General features: G+C 35.5%; 1 protein-coding gene across 2 annotated transcripts in view; it reads left to right on the top strand.

Annotated features, from left to right (window-relative positions):
- The first annotated feature begins 3,374 nt into the window (after positions 1 to 3,374).
- Positions 3,375 to 20,649, top strand: part of LOC149569106 (DNA-directed RNA polymerases IV and V subunit 2-like) — a 261,527-nt gene continuing 244,252 nt past the window's right edge. The window contains exon 1 of one of the 2 annotated variants that reach the window (XM_089821887.1): positions 3,375 to 3,566. The gene's annotated coding sequence lies outside the window, so the exon portion shown is untranslated. The remainder of the gene's footprint in view (positions 3,567 to 20,649) is intronic. The other variant, XM_089821888.1, reaches the window with a different exon arrangement.

The following is a 20,649-nucleotide window of genomic DNA, read 5'->3' as shown; positions in this document are numbered from 1 at the left end:
GAAATATTATGAAACACTTCTAGAATCCCTTTAAATAAAAAGTTTTTCTAGCAAAAAATATTTGATGTGTCTAAGCATGTAATCACACATCCTATGCTCTGTTTCATCATATATGCAATACAAACAAGATGAGGTAGTTGCATCATGTTCTTGCCATTAATGCTATTTTAATGAAATTTAGGATGTTATAGATTATAGTAATAATATTATAATTTTTACATGGTTAAATTACTCATGAATTGTGAAATTATAATTTTAAAATTCTATGTTAATTTTTAACCTAATTATTAAATGGTCATCTGTGATGTTCCAAAAGAGAGAGGAGACATCTTGTTTTCACATTATATGGTGTAAATATTTAATCTCTCTCACACACACATATATTAAGCATTTTAGTTATTGATAAAATAGAGGATTAATGAGAAAAAAGAAGTGTACGCATTTGAAATCATACTTCCTAAAAAATGTTTGTTAATAAAGTAGAGAAAATGTATGCATATATTGTTAATAATTGCAAGACTTCAGAAATAGTGCTAATTGGAAGACATAAAATAGAGAATTATTTGTAAATTTTGTGATGAATTTTTAATCTTATTTTATCATTTGAATAATTTTCCTAAAAATTATTTGTTGATAAAATAGAAAATTAATGAGAAAAGAAAAAGTGTATGCATATATTATTAATAATTGGAAGACTCCAAAATCGTGTTAATTGGAAGACTCTAGAAGAATATGTAAAAGATTTTGTGGCGATTTTTTTATCTTATTTTATCATTTGTCTTATTTAGAGTGGAAGGGTTAAGTTTCAAAGAAAAAAAAGTAGTTTTATAATCTACACATTTATAAAATAAATAAGACATATGTAATTGTATGTACTTGTTAAAATATTATTATTAAAAAATCAACCATTATTAGTGAGTTTTTATTGGTGGATGCTTTGACTCTTAAAAAAGTGACTAAGGTTGCGGTCCCATGAGGGGGCTTCAGGATTTATTTTTATGGAGTGGAAGGTCCCATGAAGTGGAACAAAAAATGCTACAGGATTAAATAGAATCTTCTCCTAAAAGACAGTTGCCCCTACTTTTTACGGTCCAAATTTGAGCGAGTGGAAAAGGTGGGGGGCTAGAAATTGCCCCACTAGGGTAGGCTTTTTGTCTAATATGTTTTTAAATTTTTATTGATATTATTTTTAGGTGATTTAGTTATGTAAATTAACAATGCAATTCATGAGACCACTAGCTTCTATAAATTGTGGAGGTCAAACTTTTAAGCATAAACTTCACTTCAAGATCCATGGGACCTCCCACTTTAAAATTATCCTAAAAAATCTTAGTAGCACTTGCCGAATGTTTTTAGGAAGCCCCCTCCATGGGACCACACCCTAATTGACTCTAACACATATGACAATAGAATAATAGATAAAAATAACTTATGTAATTCAAAACAAATATGAATATGTAAACTTTAGAAAATTTGTAGAACATATTTTAATTGTAATATTGATTGGTTGATACTTTGATATATAATTGATTTGAAAGAGGAACTAATAAGAAAAAAATTGAACAATAGGTAAGAGCCTACAACGCATTGGTAAATTGCGAGCCTCTCATTAGAGAGGTCTTGGGTTCGAATCTACCCACGCTTCATAATAATAATTAATATTAATAATAATAAATAACCTAGACTTCAACCGTTTACCTATAAAAAAGAAAAAGAAAAAAGAAAAAAATCAAATAACCAAATAGAAAATGCCAACCGCTAAACTTATACTTTTATCCATGTTCACACAAAACAACTAAATAATAAGAAAAAACCATTTACCTCAAAACCATTAGTATACAAAACCATTGCCCCAACATTTTATGATATAAAAGTTTTCAAATATTAAATATTTTTTGTGTGTAGTGTTACACTCAACTTTACAAATGAATCCCAATAACATGACTAAAGACATCTCCTAATAGACATTAGAAATAAATACTCATTGCATAGAATTAAAACAATTATTGTCATGGATGAAATGGACAACACTTCTTTTCATGAACCTTTTTTTTTAACATTTCTTTGTTATAAAAGATACACACCATCCTTTTCATTACACTTTTAAAACTTTTTAACAATGACAGGAATACTTTTCAAGTAGCTAAATGCTATTTTATGGACGAAAAGAGGGAAATTTATAAATTTGATTACTATTTGTACATACCATCTTTATAATATATTTATTTATTTGTAACATTATTATATAAAATATATTTTTTCATTAAACACACAATTATGGTATGATTTTTTCCCAAGAATTGAGATGTAATCTTTGAGTAGAATCATGCGAATTTTTTTATTTTTATTTTTAAATTTTTTTTCTTATTTAGTATTTTGTCATTAGGTTGAGAATTTTTGGTTCAACATTTAGAAATGCACTTTTCCATTCTTCCTAAAAAAAATAATAGTGATTTTGCTATCAAGATTTAATTTTGTAGTTTTTGAATCAAATTGGCCTATATTTCATGAGTAGTGGTTCATATAAACCCATCTCTCATGAGAATGAATGTAATATTTAGCACTAATTGCATTTAGGTGATGCTTACATAGGTGAAGCACTGAGATTTTTAAAGAGGTCACCCATCCAGCTACTACTCTAGCTCATGCACACTTAACCACAAGGTTTTCTCCAATGTTAAGTCCAATTTGCTTGCAACCCCATCTGTAAGACCTTTCACAAGTGTTGAACCTAATGAGTCGTTCATTTTAAAGCTCTTTAAGCTCATCAACCAATAAGTATCAGATATTTTTCACACGAGTCAAATTGTGATATTGCTATTTAGATTTAACTATGTAATTTTAAGTCAAACTCATTGACCCATGTTTTATGAGTGGTGGTCCACTCATTACATCTAAATGATGTTCATGTTCACATAGACAAAACATTAGAACTTCTACAGATGTCACCCATGCTAAAATTACTCTAGCACATATGTACTTGTCCACAAAATTTCCTCAAAAAAAAACTCGATTTACTTGCAAATCTATTTATAAAATAGTTAGAAACAAAATAAGTTTAAACAAATTAAAACACCATATTTCTAAGCCTAGTCCACCCACTTCAAACATTAACCAAAACACCTTTAATATCAACAGCGACCATTATACAACTTATGATACTAATACCGCGGATAGGGTTATAATTCTGATGGGGCAAGGGCCGAGAAATTCTGTTTTTATCCGTGATGTTGGAAGTTAAAATCCGTTCGGAAACATCCCATTTGTAAATTTCGAAAAAAATAATTTAAAATACACTTTCGCGGTATATTTTGATCACAGAAGCAGCAGTACAATTGCTATTATTTTACGGTGATAGGAAAACGCATATAATAATAATAAAACGCTCTTGACGGCGGTTGTGAGTGGACAATGATGTTGACACGGGGGAAATGAGAAAATGGCAATAACAACAGCAGAAGAGAAAATGGTAATTATAATAACAGCAGCAGACGAGAAAATGTAAAAACACGGAGGTAGTGAATGGCGCTTTTTTTCTGAGTTTGAGTCCGAGCTGAGCATGTCCGGTAAGATTGAGCTACTTCTACTGTCTTTCTTCACTATACCTTCTGTTTGTGTCTTATCAATTATGCCTTTCTCCTAGTTTTTCTTGTGAATTGTACAATATGCTGTTAAAGGGTGTGTTGTAGATTGCTTTCTGGCAAATAAATCAAATCCCCACTGTCATTTTTGTTCAGTGTTTTTGTGTTTTGCTTGGAAGGCGAAATTTTCGCTTCATGCAAACCCAGAAGAAACATAGAACAACTTCTTTTTGTTGTTGGAAATTTAGAGCTGCATTTGTGGTAGGAGTGTTTTCTTTGTTTTCCTGGGCTTATTCAAAAGAGCTACACATGTTTGAAAGACTTGAAGAGTAATTTTCCTCTTTCAGCTGAGACGTATCAACATCTATTGAGTTTTTCTGCTTCAATGTTGTTCTCTATTTTTAGCCTCTTTCGTTGGTTTGAGACGTCTGAATTATTTGCTAGAGTTTTCCACTGTTTAATAAGCTTGGTATGACTTTGAATTCCATGCACTAAAGATGATGGATGCTTCTTAATCTGAGCATGAGTTGCTTTCTATGGATTTGGTGAGACTCGAACCTAGGACTACCTTTTGTTGTCCGGATAGTGGATTGCTTTTTCGAAAGGGGCAGGTTTCATGTATCTTTTTCTCGTAACACTTAATTAGAGAATGGGCTAGGATAAATCTTTTATTTGTATGAAGCTCGATTCGCAAGGTCCAGATTCTCTGGGAGCTTAACACGAGATGAAAACCTAGTAACATAAAAAAATGGACAGAAATGATTGGAATCAAATTCCCTTGGTTCCCACATTTTGAGTGACATGTGAGGGCAATTGAAAGAGAATGTAAGGAAACCCATTATTTCTTGTATTTTGAATGATTGATATACGAGGAGAATCTAAAGAGAATAGGCTTTTCCAAACTGCTGTTCTCTCGTAAAGGGTTGTTTTTTTGTTACATTTGAGGTTCTAAGGCATTTGTGTTTATTGTTCGTGTCAGCCGCTGCTCGCTAGTGAAGTATGCGAGTCAACAATTCAGTGTTGTTGCAGTCCAGGTTTCTTGTATTCTGTTAAATGCTACGTATTTACTTTGGTAGGAATGGGATAATCTTCTCAGGATCTATCTGCAGTTAAATCCACCTGAACTTGCACCAAGCTCCCATGTCTAGTGAATCAGATGTGGCGCTTTACTCAACTTCAATTTATCTGTATAATGTCTTCTGATCTTTGACCGAGGCTACATGATGATGAATTCCCGACGAAGTATATAGCATTATTTGTTTATGTACAAGTCTTTGTTCAACCATTCTCAATTTATAGAATCATGGTCTCATTAGAATTTGATCTAAGTGGGAAAAAATTCTCTGAATGCTTATAATATTTTGAAAGTTTTTCATGTTATTCTCAGTGTCAAATTGTGGAATTAAGACTTGTCGTTTTTTTCTTTGAACCTGTAAGTATTACTAACTCTTTAGCATCTCTTTTTGCTATGCTCCTCCAAGTTTCTGGTACGGGGACAGCAGGGGACAGTGGGACGGGTTTCTGGGACGGCAATGTTTTTTGCCCATTTTAGGGATGGGGAGGGATGCAAAATGGGGACGGCTATATAACAATAGGTAAAATTAAAATATATAGAGAAATTGAAAATTTTTATAGGAAAACATGGATAAAAGCTTGTAATTGTACATAGTAGAACCTAAAAATATAAGAATCAGTAAAATTCATATGCCAAATTTATGTTACTTTATGAGTCAAAGTCTACTTTGTTCAGAAGTCAAAGTCAAAGTCCCCTAGGTGTCCAAAGTCTCTGAGACATTTCTAGGATGGGGACAGCTGAAAATATATCAAAGACGCGTCCCTAGGTAACACTGTTTTTTTGTAATTATTGGAAACCTATATGAACTTATCTTAATATTGTATTAAATGATAGAATTCTGTTCATAGAAAACAACATTATGATATGAATGTAGGGGACTTTTTTGTTTGTTTATGATACGAATGTAGGGAACTTTTTTGTTTGTTTATGATATCTTATTTATTATATTATAATAGCCCTTTTTTAATTTTCTTTGACAACAACTAATCTTCCCAAAGCACTGATTTAACCTTTTTTAAGTTTCCGGTAAATTTTTTAACGAGTAGGTGACACTGGCAAGACATGTCTTCTGGACCCATGTGAAGCACTTTTGACATGGAGCTATGAACTATTGATGCCACTAATAGGAGACCTCATCCCCATTTAGCAGAGAGTTGAGACCCAAATCTGCGAGCACATTGGATCAGTGAAGGCACAAGCCCATGATCACAATGCCCCAACGGAGGTTTAAACCTTGGTGGGGACACCACCACCAGCCCTAAACTGACACACTAAAGTGGAGAACCCTTTTTATCCTTAGTTTATAAGTTAGGCATTCAACCCTAATTGTTTCATTACACCAAATGCTATATCTGTAAATTGCTTCTATTTCTTTTGCTGGAGGGGCCAAAGCATAATGTGCTTGACAGATATATTGGTTACTTGCATGTGCTCCTGCTTAAATACTAAGAGCAGGCAATGGCTTAAGTTATTTGGTCTATTCATTCATTATGAAGGCGATCTAAGTATTTCAAATCTGGAATAATAGCAAATCCCTTATCTTCAAATTTACATAATCAAAATTGAGTTGCCTGAAAACAAATACCTTTCATTGCTAAAGCTAGTTGCATGCCTGGGTAGAATATCTAATGTTGAGTCCAAATCTCTAAATGGAAGAAGAAAAAAACAAATGAAAAACTGTAGGTTAAATTTGAAATATAAGAAAATTACCCTTAACAATAGATTATAATTTAATTAAAAACAGCAGACCTGAGTATAATTACCTGCAAACACATATTGCTGAAAATATGAACAACAAACACTAGAAGTCTACTATCTGTTAAACGAAATGAATACCTACAGCCTACTGGCATTTTTACAAACAGTTGGTATGCAAACTAACTAGCTGATAAATAATGATATTGAATTGTTTAAATGACACCAGCAACTATTATCTTCTTAATTGCAATGAAATTTCTAATACAATGCTCATGAAATATGGCCAAGACTTTTGACATTTACATGGATTACAAAATGATAATGCTGGTATAATGCACACTTACAGTTGAAACTTATAATACCCTAAAAACAATACTAACAAGGGAACCTGGTTGTAGATGGCTGTAATAATTTCCTTCAATGCTGCCCCTTCTGCTTTGCTTTTTCGATTTGTTTTTTCGAACTGCTTTTTCGGATCTGCTTTTTGAACTGCTTTTACGGACTGCTTTTTCAGCCTGCTTTTTCGGTTCCGTTTTTTCGGACTGCTTTTTCAGTCTGCTTTTTTGGTTCCGCTTTTTTGGACTGCTTTTTCGTATCTGCTTTTTCGGACTGCTACCATGTTAAATCTCAAGACCATATCTTTCAATGGCGTCAAGATTTTTAGCTTGAAGGGATTTCGTCCTTCAAACTATTGAGACATAATCTCCAGAAAATTTCTCAATTCTTTTATATTTCCAAGCATACTAAAAAGAAGCTCTTCCTTTTCTTTTATAGTGTTCTTACAAGAGCTCAATCCTTCGTTTTCTCCATGTGGGATAAAACATCACTCCCTTTATGTAACTTATGTCCCCAATGTGTTATAAAATAAAGTGGACTCTTTTAATTTAAATATTTCCCACAAACTATAGTGTATGCATTAATAAAGTTAAATATTTAAATTTAACTTTATAAAATAGCTTTATCAATGCATAACAAATCTTATCAATGATAAACAAGTCTTCTTGTCGATTTTAAACAATTACCATCGACAGACCGCTGCCACTGGATGTCCGACCATATCCAAGATGACTTATTGTAAATGGTAAGTATGCCCAAAGTTGCCTCAAAACCCCACAAAAAGACCTGCAGCTGAAACTATCTAGGCCAAATGGCCTCTAAGTCCCTTTAATGTCCTGGTTAGCCTACGGGACCGTGGGAAAATAGGCTAACAACAACATCATGCTATAAATGCTAAAAAGGGGACATTACAGTCCGCCCTTCTCAAAATTGCTTGTCTCCAAGCAATGGTCGAACAACAACCCAATCAATTCGCCTAGATCCCAAATGTAGTCATGAACTATACTGCTGTCAGTCAACATAGGCTCTTGCAACAACCTCTGAAAATTAACCAAGAGGAATCCATAATCAAATTGGCAAATACAACTCACCCAAACTCCAAAGTCAGGAACCCATGAGAAACAAGCTCTTGAAATATCAAAACCCAAGTAGAGTAGATAACCCAAACTGCCAACATAGTAAATACCATCAACACATCCCACTAGCCTATGTGGAATGTACAATACAATTTTGCACCATCAACACATCCCACTAGCCTATGTGGAATGTACAATACAATTTTGCAACAACGATGAATACTCCCGCATGAAACTGCACCAAATACAGAGAATCCACACACTGCACACCTATTGCAATTAACACAACTCTGCAGATCACCGATCATTGTCTCATAACCATAACACCCATGCACTGCTGATGGTGAATAGTCATTACACGGTAGATAGCAAAAACGAGAGCCCAGACCAAACCTATTTGCCATCAACTCCTCAACACATGAATCAAAAGCAAACCGATGAACATATCCTACAGTATAATGCCGGTAAAAAGAACCAATCCCAGTCAAAGACTCATCCTGCAGACGTGATACAACCAATTGTGACTGATCATCAGCTAAGTCAGAGGATGATATAGCCAAGAGTGCAGAATCAACAACAACATCACTAGTCTCCGTGCCCTCCAAGTCAAACATATCACAATGCTCAGCTGCAGCGCCCAACTTAGTTACCTCTATCAACCTCGACCATGGATATCCGCGGATCACCAGACACCATGGTCGGTGATTGTACAGAATTCGGTAAAGACTGCAGTCGCTCTAACTCTATGGTCACCTTAGCCAAATGAAATTGTGACTCCTCGAAAGCCAACTGTGTACTCTCAAGAATCTCAGAAGTCACCTCGAGCTGCTGAGTAAGCTCACTCACCTCATCTTCCTTGGCCAATAATGCATCGTATGCTGTACTTCCCCACTTCATAAGATAATCTCTGTCAGCTACCAACTGCATATAAATTCTGTCTCAAAATCTGAATAGCCTCCCATAAAGAGTGGATCTCTGTGAAGGAAAGATAACTACCTCCCTGCTTATCATTAGTAGGAGAACCCCATCCATAAACTGCTAACAACTGACGAGCAACGTCGAAATGCTGGCAAGCGATAGAAATGTCTCGCGCACTAACTCTCAACTGACTAGACACATGATGGCACTAGCTAGACTGTCTCCTACAAACCTCCTCTAACGCACTGTCTAAAGGAGTATCCTCAAAGTTACTGGTCTCTAGAGTATTACCATCCATATCCTGTGAATCAACTCCAAAGCTCATATCAACATACAGAGTATCAAAAACTGTAGCACTGCTATCCAACTCCTCTGTACCAAAAGAAACTGCCAAGGAAACTATGTCTTCAAAACTGCCCACTGCATCCTCCTGGATGTCATCAATGCCAATATGATCCTGGGACTCATTTGTACACACTGCCAAGTATGAAAGATCATCAACACATTCCAGCAAGAATGGTCGACTGGATATATGAACAAAGCCCAACACCGGCGTATAAAAACTAATACCAACATCGGACAAGCTGCTGGCACAAGAAAAGACAACACCGTGCAATCTGCTAATCAAATCCATGTTAGCATCCAAACAATCATTGCTACCAAAAAGTGATAAAGATCTGCAGTCAACTGAATCCCAAACACCAATATAACAATCTTGAGTCCATATCCGTAAACTAGAATTAGCTGGTAACTCAAGCAAACTCCTCACTTGGGTAATATGACCAATACCAACTAACTCCACATACCTATTTGACATCGTCCTTGTATCCTGGATGTGAGTGCAAGATGAACTCGCAACATTATCAACGACCACATATGATCTGCCTGCCGCAGAAAGCTGAGTATCAGGAGTGCAAGATGAAACTAAACTCAACTCCATGCCATGCTTATCCCTATGTCTCTCCCAGTCCTGTAATGCCAATGGAGTATTCACCAAAGAAGCTCGAGTGTCCTCAAGCTTGCGAGAAAGCTTGTCAACTTCCTCCTCCTTTCTCCTCAAGGCATCTGAATAGTCTCCGACAAGGCTAAGAAGATGGTCACGATTTGATAGAAGATGTAAATAACTCGACTTCATCGTTCCCATTCCTTCCCTAATCGCCTGTAAGTCAACACAAGAAGACTTTGCCTGAACTCCCTTATGTCTACCCTGTAACTAAATCATCCGAATGTGATCCTCTATCATATCCCGCATCCTGTCATGATGAGATAATGAAGTCACAATACTGTCTTTGCTCACTTTCAGCTGGCTGGACAAATCATGCCGAGTTCTACCAGCCTCAACCTCATGTGACGAAGCATCTAACTGTGCTTGGTACTCTTTCTCAGCAAAGTCATGAATGCTCACTTTCTGATCAACTGTACTATCCTCAAACATGACAGTATCCTCAATTGTAGTAACTTCATCCAGCCCAACTGTACTGGAATCACTATCTGTGTCAATCACGCAATCTGGTGTGTCTGTGATATCACCTTTTGATGCAATTGGCCCAACCTGCACAACATCTGTAACCCCTTCTACCTGTGAAGATGATGCAAATAAACCATTACCTGAAGATGTGCTAATGTCTCCCTGTATCGAATCCGCATGTCTGTTAAACTCCTCATACAAGTTTCTGCCTGTCATAGGGAAGGTACGATCCTAGGCCTATCAATCAGGCTCTTTAACCACGTACATGCCATAGGTGACAAATTCCTATCTTTTGTCCAAACATACCATAAGTCTTCTGCCAAAAGTTTAGAAATTTCATCCTCCCCCTCAAACAAGATTGTGAACATGATGGAGTGCATCGATGCCAATACTCTGCTGGGATGAAACTCATCCATAATATTCCAAAATGTATTAAACATCCTGCGAATGTCACTAATACAACCAATTGCCAGCATAATACTTTCAAATCTACACCTTGCAAATACTTCAAGTAATCTTGCCCTCTTTGTGAAATAAGGGTCCCGAATGTTGTCCAACTTTTCAAAGCTTTTTACCATGGCATGAAGTACCTCTTTCATAATCTGATTGTCATAAGAATCAAGGCCTGCTATTATCCTCATGATTTCACTAATGCAAGAGAGAGCTGTAAGTCTTATTACCTCATCATGATGTCTCAATAATCGGGGCTTAACCAAGGAACCAAATGCTGGAGATAAAGTTGTTTGCATAGCATCGGGTCTTGACTGATCAAACTTGCCTAAATAAGTTTCCAACTCCTCCAAAGTTCTTAGAAGGTCCTCTATTTGCTGAAATGGACAATCTAATTTCTTCTTTACATTGTGCATTCTTTCTTCCAAATCCTTGTCTCCTGTTAAAACCATACTGATAATTGAATTCAATCTGAAATAACCCAATCAGGCTGGCAGGAAACCGCTCTGATACCACTGTAATAACCCCAACAGGTTATAACTTCTTCAAACACCAAAAATCTTTATACTTTAGTGGTTTGACATTTCGTCAAACACTTTGCAAGCAAGCTCTGATACCACTGTAATGACCCTCCTCAAATCTGCTCTTAAAAATGCTGATGAAAGCTCAAGGAATTTCATCAAACAATTCACATGCAAGGGACGTATGACTGATATAGTATTTTAGCTGGCTTTAAATGACTCTTTCTTCAATTTGCATCAATGAGAATCTTGTGTTAGAAGACTCCAAATGGACTACATAATGACCTAACATAAGTGTGCTACTAATTTTGACAAATATTCAGTGCATATATATGATCTAAGCATGAGAAATGAATACCTACAGCCAACTGGCATTTTTACAAACAGTTGGTATGCAAACTAACTAGCTGATAAATAATGATATTGAATTGCTTAAATGACACCAACAACTATTATCTTCTTAATTGCAATGAAATTTCTAATACAATGCTCATGAAATATGGCCAAGACTTTTGGCATTTACATGGATTACAAAATGATAATGTTGGTATAATGCACACTTACAGTTGAAACTTATAATACCTTAAAAACAATACTAACAAGGGAACCTGGTTGTAGATGGCTGTAATAATTTCTTTCAATGCTGTCCCTTCTGCTTTGCTTTTTCGATTTGCTTTTTTCAAACTGCTTTTTCGGATCTGCTTTTTGAACTGCTTTTACGAATTGCTTTTTCAGCCTACTTTTTCGGTTCTGCTTTTTCGGACTGCTTTTATGGGCTGCTTTTTCAGCCTGCTTTTTCGGACTGCTTTTTTGTATCTGCTTTTTCGGACTGCTACCATGTTAAATTTCAAGACCATATCTTTCAATGGCATCAAGATTTCTAGCTTGAAGGGATTTCGTCCTTCAAACTATTGAGACATAATCTCCAGAAAATTTCTTAATTTCTTTTATATTTCTAAGCATACTAAAAATAAGCTCTTCCCTTTCTTTTATAGTGTTCTCACAAGAGCTCAATCCTTCGTTTTCTCCATGTGGGATAAAACATCACTCCTTCTATGTAACTTATGTCTTCAATGTGTTATAAAATAAAAGGGACTCTTTTAATTTAAATATTTCCCACAAACTATAGTCTATGTATTAATAAAGTTAAATATTTAAATTTAACTTTATAAAATAGCTTTATCAATGCATAACAAATCTTATCAATGATAAACAAGTCTTCTTGTCGATTTTAAACAATTACCATCGACATACCGTTGCCACTGGATGTTCGACCATATCCAAGATGACTTACTATAAATAGTAAGTATGCCCAAAGTTGCCTCAAAACCCCACAGAGAGACTTGCAGCTGAAACTATCTAGGCCAAATGGCCTCTAAGTCCCTTCAATGTTCTGGTTAGCCTACAGGACCGTGGGGAAATAGGCTAACAACAACATCATGCTATAAATGCTAAAAAGGGGACATTACATGTTTGCACACACACACACACACACACACACACACACACATAATGGTGGAATGATTGTGGAGTCATGTCCACAAAGGAGCATGACTCCATAGTACGAGAAGTCATTGTCCTTCATGGAGGTGACTCCATGTTATCTCAATAATCGACTTTGGTTGACATATGAACACTGACTATAAAATGCAAATATTTTGAACACAAGTTATTTGGTCACACTCAATAACCAATCAAATTAATCTTTGATAATGATATATATATACATATATATAATTTGAACAAATATTTTGTAGTCATTATTTATATTAATTTCTCCAGAATTACAAAAGTAATTAAACTTCATGTAAATATATATATATTATATATGTAAATAAAGAATCATTCTTCATTATACTATATATATATATTCAATGCATACCTTCAATGATTTGTCTATAAGATTTTGTTTGATTGAAGCTACAAATCATCAACATAAGTGACTAACTTCTTGCAAATGAAAAGGCCAAGCCTTTTATATACATCTCAATTATAATGAAGGGCTCGGATTGATTTAAAATCAATGGCTAGAATAATTTAGAGAAACATTAATTAGGGTTAGTTACAACCATCACTTACAAACATTTGATGCCATTGCTAGCCAGTGGCTAACTCTCTTGCCAATTCATCTGAAAAGTTACCAAGATGGACAAAAGGAAGGGAGCCTATTTGCAATCTAAGAAAACTAAGCAGTTATGGCAAGAATAAGCTTAGGAGTATCAAAGAAAAAGATGAACTTGTCCCTCTTAATCCTTGGCCACAAGGCTAGTAGGTAAATATCTAGAGCCTTTCCCAAATTAATTGATTCATCAACCCTAGCTAAGCTAAGAAACTAAGCAGTCATGGTATGAATAAGCTTAGGAGTATCAAAGAAAAAGATGAAGTACTTATCCCTGTTAATCCTTTGCCAAAAGGCTAGTAGGTAAATATCAAGAGCCTTTCCTAAATTAATATGCCCATTGATCCTAGCTAAGCTTATCAAAGGCGTGCCATCAACAAATTATAAATGAGAATGGGGAAGCGAGCTATTATCCCAAATCTTGATTTGAATGAAACTTTGCCTCGCTCGAGACTTGATGAATCTCCCTAAACCTTCAACCATTAAGATAAGCAAATTGGGAGAGAGGGATCACCTTGACAAAATCCCTTATAAGTTCCAAAGAGCTCACAAGGCTCTCTATTGATAAGCACTAAAAAAGAAGTTACATAGCTCATGATCTAGTCATTGCAAAACCCAAAAGCACCTAGAAACTTATGCAAGAAAGCCCATTGAACACTATTGTAAGCTTTGGCTATGTCTAATTTAATGAGCATCGCCTTCTCTTTGGAGGTCCTTGTTGAAACAATTGATTAATTGTGTATTGTCTTTGATGGTACACAAAATGTCATATCATTACCAATTAGTGGATGTCGAGCTCACTCGGGCATTGAAGACAGTTTTCTGTGTCTACCGAGCATTCCTAAGTTTGCCAAGTTCAGAAGGCAGTATCTACCGAGTTCACTCGGGTGCCAAAGGAAAGTTTGTAGAAGTTGAGTGTTAACTGAGCTCACTTGGTCAATGAAGGAAATGTTGGATGGAACCAGTGTTAACCGAGCTCACTTGGTTACCAAAGGAACTTTGCGTGTATGCAGTGTTGATAGAGTTCACTTGGTTAACACAGGAAAATCGTTTCCCAGTTAGAGTCTACCGAGCAGGCTCGGCTAACGAAGTGCTTTCTTGTTTTGGCATATTGAGTTCAATTGATTTATCTGTTGGTTCTAGCGGACTAAGAAGATGAATATTAATTATTCTAAGTTGTATTCTAGCCGACTTGACAATATGAAAGATAGGTCAAGTTGAGGTTTAGAAGTGTGTGTATGGAAGAAAAATGAAGAATTGAAGATGATAAGAGGGAGCGAATCAAAAGGATAAACAAAATATCCTTGAGATGTTGAAAAAATATATTCGATCAGAAGGGATCAAGTATTCAAGCCAAAATTGAGATCTATAATCAGTAATTCAGTTGCATTAGAAATCAGGTCATGTCATTGTTACTCTCTAACCATTGCAGTAGTGATCTAAATCTCTTAACAGAGTTGGCTTAACAACTATTTGTAAATCCTCTAACAAGGTGGCATTTCTATTGAAGTGTCTAAAGACCTCTAACAAGGCCACTCCTAATAGGGTGATTAAATCCTCTAACAAGGTCACACCTAATAGTGTGTTTTGTAACTTTTAATAGGGTTGGCTCCTAACAGGGCTCACTTCAAAAGAGTGAAAATCAGTAACTAGTTGCAATTGGTGGTTTTTTCCAAGTTTTTTCCAAATTGGGTTTCCACGTTAAATCTTGGTGTCAAATGTGTTCATGCTATTCCTTTTATGTATTTGCAACTAAGTTAAAGTAATAAGTAATTACAGATAACATCATAAGATTTTCATGCTAAGTGTTTGTTGAACATTCTCAATATTTATCGAGTTACAACATTTTTATGTGTTTGCTGAGCATCAACAGAGTTTAGTTTTTCAGAGTTTATTTTGTATTGACATCTAAGGGATCTGGTATTTATTTTAGTGGTAACTGATTCACCCCTCCCCTCTTAATTACTCCTCTTATATTTCCAACAGCCCTAACAAAAAGAATAGCTTTAGTTGCATCGATAACTCCATTCATAATTTGTCTACTAACAACAAACCACCATGTGCCTTGGAATCTAACTTGCTAAGCCATGACTTGAGTTGTTAGCCATGACTTGAGTTGTTAAGCTATCAACTTAGTAATATTTTTGTAGATCACATTGTGTAGGTTTTGTTGGTATAAGAGGATCAAAAAAATAGCTCTTTGTTTTGGGAGAAGAGGAAGCAATATAGCATTCATGACTCTTAACATTTGTTTGTTCCTCTGCAATTCTTGCATAACCTGCAAAAGATCAATTGATAACTACTCGAACATTTGGCTTATTCCTATAGCAAATCCATCAGGTTTAGGGCTTTCCTCTTCATCTCAATCACAATCTCCTCTAATTCAGCCACAAAAATAGGTGTAGTCAACAAATTATTCATCTCATTAGAAACCAAATATGGAATACACTTCACAATGAGATTTTTCTTCTTTTTTAGTAGGGGGAGAGTCATCAACAAAGAAAGAGGAATAATACTGAATAATCTTTTACCAAATCTCATAGAAAGATGAAAGCTGATTCTCCTCAGAGGATCCGAGTGAGAAAATAAGATTCTTAGACTATCTTATTCTTTTTAGAGTTGAAAATAGTGTTCTTATTGTCTTTACGAAGCTAATCAATGTGTGGCTTTTGCTTCCAAAATATTTTGTTTTGTAACTTCCTCCTGTAACTCATTCATAGCTACAAACTCCATTTTATAGTTTCCTTAGTTAAACCACATTTTCAAATTTAATGAGTACCTCATATGATAGAAAAAATGTTACCTTTATGAAATTCTTCAAATTACTTGAAGATGTAGAGTAGTGAAGTCCAAGTAGCTCGTTAATGTGAAGTCCAAACTCACTCAAATGTTGCAATGAAGGTAATGAAGTTTCACATTTTCCCAACAGTTAATCGTATTAGCACACAAAAAATCTAGACCTTTGATATTTAATGTCTAGCAAAAGACATCCAGTACTCAGCGAGATGTTGCATAGTTACGATGGGGCTGGGGAGAGTGCACTAGCCCTTGATATGGGGAATAATAACATTGAGAGAGGCTCCTATGTACCGGGCTCTTTCCATCTTGACAACTTAATAATGCTCCAACCTAAGAACAATGGCTTGATTATGGTAGCATTATAATTCCCTATTCTTCGCCAGTTTGACATAACGCCCACTCTCATGTCAATATAGATTGCTCCTTCATGATGGGGCATCGGTCACTCTCGACACAACAGCTTTGCTGGTCACAGAAACAAATGCAAGGTGAACGTTAAAAAAGAGTCATCCTATCCACGCAAATAATGTTGACTGTTGAAAGAATTGCCTGCTTCAGCTCTCCACACTTTTCCTTACAGATTTTTGTCTAAAACCAGTCACAAAATCATCAAAATTGTATTGATATGTTCGGTTCTCTGAAGGCAATGACGACATCAAACTACCTTGATAATAGAGACAACTACTTTGATGAGTTGAGTATGGAGATTTGCAATCATAGAAGAACCTTAGATGCTTAAGACAGATAACCATTCAGTTGGCTAGGCACTACCTCCACACCCAAAAAGGAAATCCAGCGAGCTCTTCAAACATAGTAATCTCGTGCATAATATGCAGAGGCAAAAATATTGACGTATTCCCTGAATGAGGAGGATCGGATCCTCTTGTGAGACTCAACAAATTATATCTTCAGAAAGCTTTGCCAAGAAAAGATGCATGATGTCAATGAATAGCACTTACGGGAATAAAATAATTGACGCCAAGAACAACAAGACCAACACAATCACAAGGAAGAAGTCATGATATGCATTTCATAATACCAAACAAAATGACAACACACTCAACAAACACAAGCTAATGAAGGAGAAGAGGAATCAATGGTTACAACGAGGCCAAGAATTAATCTCAAAAGATGTGATACTGAAACTGGAACCAATGAATCTACTGAATAGCCGGTATCCTTAAATAAACATGAATGATAAATAACCCAACAAGAAAGAGAGGAGAGTCCTCCATCTTTCGAAGGATACAAAAAGAAAGCTAAAAAATGAGAGACGAAAATTGGCGGCAATAAAAACAAATCATCACACTAAGTGACCTGAAGACTGCAACTGATCTGAGTGCAATTTGGGTGCAATTGGAGTGATGCAGACGACATTTCAAACCACAAGGAAAACTGGGAAGAGTAACTATCAAACAATTTGATAGCTTGCTACATCCAATACAATAAGACCATAGTTCTCTTGAAGATGCTATGAGAAAGCTCCTTTCTTGATAGAAAGTGGCTTTGATACCATGTTAACTCTAGAGCCTAGAAAACAATGAAAGTAAACAACAGTAAGGAGTCAAAAATATCCTAGGAAAACCCTTGTAGAATGAAGGGAAAAACCCAACTGCACAACAAAATATCATTTTATTGATCATAAAAATTCAAGTGTCAATATCCTTTACTTGATGCGATATATATAATAATAGGAGAGACTCTTCACATTATAACTAAAGGTCTCTTGAGATTCCCATAACTCTTGTAATTAGTTACAACTCTTTGGATATTCATGCCTCAACGCATGCGAATGACACATGTCATTTATAGTTAATATTCCAATAAATGTCATTTTCAGCTGACAGAGACAAAATTGAATGTATCTTCAATTTTCGCAACCATGAAAAGCCATGTACTTGGTGGAGCCATTAATCACCTGATGAGAGTTACACACGTAAGGATTTAATCAGTAATATTGACTTTCATATGAAGCTACTAAACACTCCCTCTTAGCAAATATGAAATCAATTAATCAATCACGGATTCCATGACAATCCAAGCATGTTGAATGACACATGTCATTATACTTAATATTACAATTTAAACATAGTGTTCTTTTCAGCTGAAGGTGATTGTAATGGTAATAACGTCCATATTTCCAGCGATAGAGATCTCTATCATAGCTACAATCTTTAACACATGAAATCAAAACTGAGTAACTAATTTAACCAACCATTTCTGATTTGTTGGAAACATCAACTACTAAATAGAATATTCAAAATTAAACAAGGTTACTAGGTGACAGGAGATTTGTAGCTTGTTGGGTGGATATTTTGCAACCGACAGTTTTGGGTAAAAATCTAGTCGCAAAATAGGATGACTAGTCCTAGCGTGTGAGACAGAGTCTCTCCTACCTTAAAGGGAAGGCTCCCCCTTCTCGCTGTTTCTCGGATCAACTCAAGGTAAGCACAAAGTTGAGAGATTTTATAAAATGGGTGTTACCAATATCCTTTCTTCTTGTCTTTCAAGAAAGAATCCACTTACTCATGGAGTGACTAATGGGTAGGGTGAATCTCCAACTACACTTCTATCAAGAGTTGGAAATAGTGATACCGATAAACCTTCACTAACTCAAAGGCTAGTTGAAAATGTATTGGTTTGGCTTTAAGTCCGGTTGTACTCCTATATGGAAAAGCTTTACAATTAGGGTACCAAGTCTCCTAAAAGTAAGAATAACTTAAACTATTTTGCGAATTAAGAAAGAAGTACAAGCTACAGACAAAGCTTCTAGCTATACACTAACACAATTGCTCCTGGTCAAAGCTTCTGCTCCAATTGCTTCTTTACTCTTTTATATTCAATTCACAAGATACAATTACCCAAAACACAAGATAACATGAATCAAGATAATTTAGATGAATTATAGACAAAGCTTATAACTCACACAAGTAACAATCTCACTTAATCAAAGTTAAGTCTCAAATACTCCTTTGTATTCACTTTCTCTCAAAATAGTGCTACACAAACAAAGTTCTATTGGCACAATTTCTCCAGAGCTCTCTTGCATAAAGATAATGATGATTTTATAATGAGGGGGCACCCCTTTATATAGGCATAGGAGTTGAGAAAAAGATGGAGGAAAAAGTGGGAGCAACTCAACCAACTTTGACCTAGTCTAACTACAAGAGGAAATATTGGGTTACATGCAATTGCACATGCAACTCGCATTACATCCTTTTACATCCATGTAACTCGCATTACATGTAATTACACTTTTTCATGTAATGCATCCTTTTACAACTGCTAACATGAAATAAAAACAAAAACAACACTCTCAAAGATTGTTTCTCAGTGCCTTGAATTTGACGATGATGTCACACACTGTGGGAAGATCTACAATTCTCATGGTCTCTGATATGGCTTCTACTCTCACTGCATTTGCATATGCTGATTGTACAATTTTGGAATTTGCTGCCATAGTATCTAACAAGTATTTTGTTGAGGATTTATACAAGACAAACTTGTTCATGGTGTGTGAACCAAAGTCTTTAGAATCCACATCAGCATTGATCTCGATTGTATATTTTGAGTTTACTCTTTCTACTGCAATGAGATTACCAGATTCATCAATAACATGGCATCCCATCGGTTCCAAATCACAAGGAACACTTGTTTTAATTGCTTGACAATCTCCAAAGGCCGCCTGCAACTTTGTGATCAGCTTTCTCAATGTTTCCTCTTTGTAGCCAATGAGCCCTTGAAATCTAAAGAAAATTTCACATAATGGAAGAACGTCACATGAGACCAAAGCATCTAGATCAAATTTTACCATTTCATCGCAATCATCAAGTATTTCTTTCAAATTATCTGCTTCTTGAGTCAAAGAAATTAAATTTCGCTCCTTTTCATTGTTCTCTTTGACGTGCCTAAGAATTGCAAATGTCTCCATGATGGCTCGAACTCCTTCAAATGATTTCTTGTATCCAAGACTTGGTGGCTTCAATCAACTTTCTCTCCTTAGATGTTTGAGACATAACGACAACACTCTGAGAAGATTGTTGCTGAATGACCTTGTTCAGGCAAGAGACCTCTTGTTTCAGTTGAATTTTCTTTTCCCAATGCTCATGATTGCTCTTTTATACATTAGCCAATGCATCTTGATCATCTTGCAAACAACTCAAACGTGATTGCTTTCCGATTTCAACCTTACTAAACTTGTAATTAGAACGAGTAAGTTCCTCAATAGGTTTGCCCACCAAGGGTTCAACAACTTCAACAAATTTGGTTTTATTTGAATCAACCAAAATCTTTGAAACAATCTTATCTTCCAAAGATTTGGATTTGGTTTTCTTAACAGGGAGATTGTCTGAAGGAACAATCACTTTTCTCCTCTTCGTTGTTATTTTTCTCAACCATGCAGGTAGGCTGAAACTTTCATCCGTAGAAGCAAATACAGTGGAAACCATTGGCATTGATCCTGATTGTATTTCCGTTGTAACATAACAAGATTTAGTCTACACAACTGAAGGCATAGGAACATGCTGAGAAGATTCTGTCATAAAAAGCTCAAAACCTATCAAAGACGTATCAAGTTGGGAAACTTGACCATTGGTAAGAGTTGGAAAA

Source organism: Cupressus sempervirens, chromosome 3 (genome assembly GCF_028749045.1).
Source record: "Cupressus sempervirens isolate cs-2001-9-10 chromosome 3, ASM2874904v1, whole genome shotgun sequence".
Classification (NCBI taxonomy): Eukaryota; Viridiplantae; Streptophyta; class Pinopsida; order Cupressales; family Cupressaceae; genus Cupressus; species Cupressus sempervirens.
Note: the sequence above shows the minus strand (reverse complement) of the source record. Positions and strands in the feature narration are given on the sequence as shown.